This window comes from Acomys russatus, chromosome 9 (assembly GCF_903995435.1).
Source record: "Acomys russatus chromosome 9, mAcoRus1.1, whole genome shotgun sequence".
NCBI lineage: Eukaryota > Metazoa > Chordata > Mammalia > Rodentia > Muridae > Acomys > Acomys russatus.
The window spans coordinates 55068376-55074375 of NC_067145.1; the positions used below are offsets into that span (position 1 = coordinate 55068376).

General features: G+C 40.6%; 1 protein-coding gene across 1 annotated transcript in view; it reads right to left on the minus strand.

Moving 5' to 3' along the window:
• Celf2 (CUGBP Elav-like family member 2) overlaps positions 1-4323 on the minus strand; it is an 833341-nt gene extending 829018 nt beyond the window's left edge. The window contains exon 1 of the mRNA XM_051151384.1: positions 4183-4323. The gene's annotated coding sequence lies outside the window, so the exon portion shown is untranslated. The remainder of the gene's footprint in view (positions 1-4182) is intronic.
• Positions 4324-6000: the final 1677 nt, after the last annotated feature.

The window sequence follows — 6000 nt, forward strand, 5'->3', positions numbered from 1 at the left end:
AGATGTAATATGAATTATTTTATCTTTCAATAAAAATGTGTTAAAAAAAAAAAAGAGAGAGAGACACAGCACCAGTAGTTCCCATGGCACTGCTGATAAAAAGCACAGTGAGACTCTGCTACACACGCTCTTGAATGGTGCCTTTTAACAACACCTGTTGGCAGACCCTCCACACCTGGTGCTCTCCTACACTGCTGGTATAAACATACAGTTCTACAAATAACTGGGGAAACAGCTAGCTGTTTTCTTATTCATATAGGTATACACACTTACTACATAACCCCGTATTTTCACTTCTAGGTATTTCCATGAGGGAAATGGGTATCCATAGCCACATAAAAACTTCAGCAGGAATGCTTCTATGATTTGACTCTTAAAAGTTTCTGTGTTGAAACTATCAAGATATCCACTGACAGGTGACTAGATGAAGCTGTACATGACTTACAGTGTGAAATGCTATTTTGCAGCAATGGGAATGACCATGTATAATTCTCAAAGGTATTATGTTAAGTGAAAAAAGCAGGACAGAATAAAGCATGGAGAGAAAGCCAAAGCTCGGCGTGGAGGCACAGGGATACCAGAAAACTTTGAATGTATGTTTTCCACCTCTTGGTTGTAGTGTTTTCACAGTTCTATGTATCAGTGAGATCGCATCAAAAATTTCAAGTACATTTGTAAAGTATATGGAATTTTTAAGTCTCTGTCCTCTTCCTGGGCCATCCCAGCAGAGTACAGGACTGCTAAGTTTACACTCAGACCTCAGCTGCATTATTTCTTAGTGGTCCTGTGGGATACGCCAGTGTCAGTGATAGCAGGGAAGAGTCTAAAACCAAGAGATGGGCATCAGCCTGCATTGACTCAGTACAGATGTAGCTACCATTGTCTGTAACTGACTCAATGAAAATTCTTTTTAGGACCATTGACACACAAGGTCTACCATAACTGTTTCTTTCTTTTTATTGGAATTACACATTTGCATCACAGATAAAATACATCAATTATAGTACTTGAACGAGACCATTCCCCTCTTTTCAAAAGACAAGGAGACAGAGCCACAGAATATGAAACAATAAAGCAGTGGGTGGAATAGAGATGAAGTTTCGTATTTCTTTATATTTAACTTGTATCTCTTGTTTCTTTTCTTTTATACCCTGTAAACACAGGTTTTAAGACAATCTGTATCAGCAATTTAAACACATACACACATGTATGCCTGTGAGTGTGTGTGTGTGTGAGAGAGAGAGAGAGAGGGAGGGGCGGGAGGGAGAGAGAGAAAGAGAGAGAGAGGGAGGGAGGGAGGGAGAGAGAGAGAGAGAGACAGAGAGAGAGACAGAGAGAGAGAGAGAGAGAATACATGGCTGTAGAAAAATGACCCAAGAAAATATGGGAAGTGAAAACACTAATTTTTTTTATCATCTGACACAACGCTAAGTTCATCAAGACTAATTAATCAAATTACCTTTACTAGCTTCCTAGGTACACTTTCACTACATTAGAATTATTTTGATGATCAAGGTGCCACTTTTTCATTTTTTTGCACACCCCGCCCCAGATTTGGATATGCTTGTTTTGTTGATACTTAGCAAACCGTTAAGAATAAATGCAGCAAATACCCCATCATATCTGCAAGATACAATTCTTATGCTTTCATACTGCCTTTATGTTTTCAGTCTGGCATCACTGATGATTTTGTCTGGATACTGGTGTGAAAAGTCATGATGTGCACGCCCTTCATCTGATATTTTCTACTTCAGCACCTGTACAATTATAAGGTGCAAACTAGTCCCACATGCCCCAGGAACTAATGATAAATGCAAAATAACTGTGAAAGAATTTCAACTTGGATACTGTCATGTCACAGCCCTTCAGCAGGGGAAGAATAAAAAGGACATGGTGACATCATCTATGTTTAGTGATCAGAACTTGGGGCTGTTGCTGGTTCTCTATCTGGTGGGGAAATGGGTAGGGTGAATGTGACCTTGGTGTAGTTCAATGTTTTGTTAATGGGAAAAGCCTCACTTCAGAGACAGAAATCTACAGAAGCATGAGTTGATTACTAGTGTAAGTGACAGAGCTCCGCAGTGAAACCCCTGGTTTTACACAATGTTCAGTAAGCGGGCTAGGCAGCTTTCACACAGAATGGACTTGCTAGCTCCAAGTCTGGTGAGCATGAGAATCTAGAGAGGTTGGGCTTATTCTATCCTGTTTTTATTTTGTTCCTCAAATACAATTTTGGAGGACTTACTGACCTTTATTTGTCACCTGTTCATTCACTTCGAAATTTGTGAAAGGAAGACCCTGACTTCCAATATTTGACAATCTAAAGAGAAGGGTAAAATTATAAAGAAATCTATTTTCTTTTTTTCATAATTAAGAAATAAAAATGCTGTTGTTTGACTTGCATGTGGCTCTGTGTAGCTCTTTCAAACCACTGATCCTATGCAAAGTCACTACGGAGTTAGTTACTTGTTACTGGGCAACAGTTTATTCCAATTATTACTGAAACATGGCTAACAGACAGCTACTGGTGAAGAACAGATTTTTTTTTTAATGAACTATTAAATCCACAGCATTTTCTCTTGTTGTAAAGAGGCAGGAATTATTTTAGCAGTTGACATTTTCTAATGTTCTGAGGTCTTTTTAGACATTTCAAGTGGTCTAAGGGCATTGGTGAAAACCCAAGGGCGGCAAGGTTCAGAGCTGTTAAATGTAGAGATGACACAGCCAGACAGAGCAGCTCCAGAGACCAGTGTATACACTCCTCCATTCTCTCTAAAACGCAAAGGCTCACAACCTTCAGAAATCCATAGGAGACATTTTCTTTATGCAAGACTTTGGTAGGAGTTGCTAACCACTGCTTCTGAGTGCCTTTCATTCTATTTCATCTTATCCGTTTTCTTTTTAAAACTAAGCTTAAAATGCACAGTGGAGGATGGCAAATTATATCCCTTGATTTTTTTTTTTTAAAAATGTACTTTAAGAGCAAAATGTAAAATCCTCACTTCTAAGTTTCTTGACCCAGATCTAAGCCAGACGCAGATAGTCTAGCGCTTTCCACGAGTCTTCCTATTTCTGACACTCAAATCTGTATAAGATCAAAACTTAGTACATAGAAATATACTTGTAAATGACAAGCATCGTGTTGGTAATAATGACAATGGTGGTAATATCTCCATCCTTTTCTTCTTCATAGCATTAAACTACACTCTAATGTATATAGGCGACAGGTACCAACTAACAGAAGCGAAATGCATATGCACCAAAGAAGGGAAGTCCTACGGTCTGCGGAGAGCTAACCTCTAATCTTCATCTACAGCTAACAGTCATACAGTTGGGAACACTGTTCAAGAGGTCAGTTCTAAAGGCAGGGAGAGAACCTCCTCTCTGGAAATTCACAAGGTGTAGTTTGAACGCGCCCCCCCCCCCCCGCCCCCGGCACAGGGTAACAGGTATCAGCTTTCTCCATAGCCGATCCAGTCAGAGTGTAGAGAAATACTTGTTGAGTTTAATTGGGTTGAATTAAAAATTGTCCTTTCAAAAGATCAAGTTGGCATCTCAAGTTCAAGGTCTCCAAACGATATAGGCTCTCTGCCACGGCTGTCTAATGAACCCCTGACTAGTTACAGATAAAGGGGATTAAAGCCACTCCACGCAGCACTTGCTTTAGTCTTTCGTTATCTGGACTACAGAAGTCTGTGATAATTACACAGTTCCACAAAACAAAAGAAGTTAATCCTTGCACTTCCTGTTTAAGAAGTAAGCATTAAAACGTTATGACGGGTACGGGTCTCATCGGGATAAATAATAATACCACCTGTCAGGCAGCAACTTTGAGGAAGTCAAGACTTCTTTCTCACAGGACACTGAAACTCCAACCCCAAACAACCAAACAAGCTCCTCGACACAGCGTAGCAATCTCAGCCCTGTTGCAGCCGGGCATGGCATAGTCAGTTTGCAGAGAGAAACATCATCGGCGAGGAGAGGGATGCGGTTATTCCTTGTGATATATGACGCGGAGGTCATATATCAGGCAATTATACCTTTTCAGTACAGGCTAACCCTTCACAGCAGGGGTGCCACGCTTATGACAGCATTAGAGAGACAAAGCCTTCAGCTCTTTAAAAAAAAGCCAAAAAAAAAAAAAAAAAAAAAAAAGATTAAAAATTAAATTCATTTTCTTACCAGCACGTTGCAGCACCAACTCGCTCACGGCAATGTTGCCTTTGCAGGTTCTCCTGGATGCGGGGAGACAGGGAGGGGGGGGGGCAGAGAAGAAGCAGGATGGTTAAATTAGCGTGCTGGAATCTTTTCAGTTTGTCGCTGAGAGTAGAAAAAGAAAAAAGAAAAAAAGAAGAAAAAAAACTCAGTAATTTAAATTTGCTCTCAGTTCAGGCTGCACCGCTGGGCCCCGCCCCTTCTTCCCGCTGGGTTCCACTACCTGCAAGGCTGGGACTGAGGCCACGGTTCAAACACAAAAAGGCAGCCAGCATGCTGGGACCATTCTGTCTGCTGTTTGGGTCTCACTTGTCCTGCCAACTAAGCATCAGCACCAGGAAGGTGTTCTGCAGCTCCTTTTCGGGCACTCACATGTCACTTCCAACCATGGGAGCTGATCACACCCAGCTGGGGGTTTGTTTACAGTTTGCTTTTTTTTTTTTTTTTTTACTCCACCTTTCTGTCATTATTTATTGTAATTATATTTTTACTAATATTATTTATCTCATGTCATCTCTTGTATTCCCCCACTGTCCTCTCTCCCCTGTTCCAAAACACATTCTTTCCTGTTTTTTTTTTCCTTACATCACAAACATGGAAGTATCTATGAACACAACAGAAGACATATCAAAATTATAAGAGCTTTTATTTCTCTTTGGACTTTTTGTTTGTCTGTCTGTCTTTCTTTCTTTCTTTCTTTTTGAGCCTGTAATGTTGAGAATAATTTCTGTGAAAGCATTCCCAGGACCAAGTCTATAGAAGCACCAGAAACTAAGAAGGATGAAATATGGAAAAAAGTGTCCATAATCAAATTCAAAATGTTTATCTTAATATTTATGACGTGAGTAAATAATTGGAGACCACAGTGCAAACCTTGATGCATACTGAAACCTTAACCTGCAGTGTGGAAACCTTTAAAACTTTAGCAACCGTAGCAAAACCCTGATACTTAAGACACAGCATGTTTCTTTCTAGTTTGGAGCACCAAAAAGAAAAGACACCATTCTTCAGGCCAGACGGTGGCTGCGGATGCCTTTAATCCCAGCACTTGGGAGACAGAGGCAGGTGGATCTCTGTGAGTTCGAGGCCAGCCTGTTCTACAGAGTGAGTTCTAGGATAGCCAGAGCAGTGACACAGAGAAACCCTGTTTCTCAAAAACCAAACCAAGCAAACAAACAAACAACCCCACAAAAACAAACAAAAAACCCACAAAAAAAAAAATAAACAAACAAGACACCCTTCTTCCATCAGAAACTGTATTACCTACATGGACTTGGTAACAGACTTCCTATTGTTACCTTTCTGATGGGGGTGGGGGCAAGTGTAAAACTATTTTATGATTGACATTACGATAGCCTGCATGTGTTCTGAGTCTTCTATGGGTTCGTTTTCATCTCCAGCACTGGTTCTCCTTCCAAAGTGTCAAGCTGTCTATCCCAATGTAAGTCTACCATGAGCATCTCTGTCAAGCCACATAGGCATATCACAGTTAAGAAATAAAAAGATGCAATGAGAGCACAGGAGATAGCCCAGTCAGCAAAGTATTTCTTTTGCAGGATGAGGACCAGAGTTTGGCCTCCAGCACCCATGTAAAATAAGCCATAAGCTGAGCATGGTGGTACACGCTTGCAATCTCAGTGCTGAGGAGTCAGAAGGATGAGGACCCTTAGGGCTCACTTACATCCAGAAAAACCCACTTGACCAGTTCTAAGGCAGCAAGAGATGTTTTTTAAAAACAAAAAGTGGGCTATTAAAGGCTGTTTCCTGGCTTCCATATGCATGCAC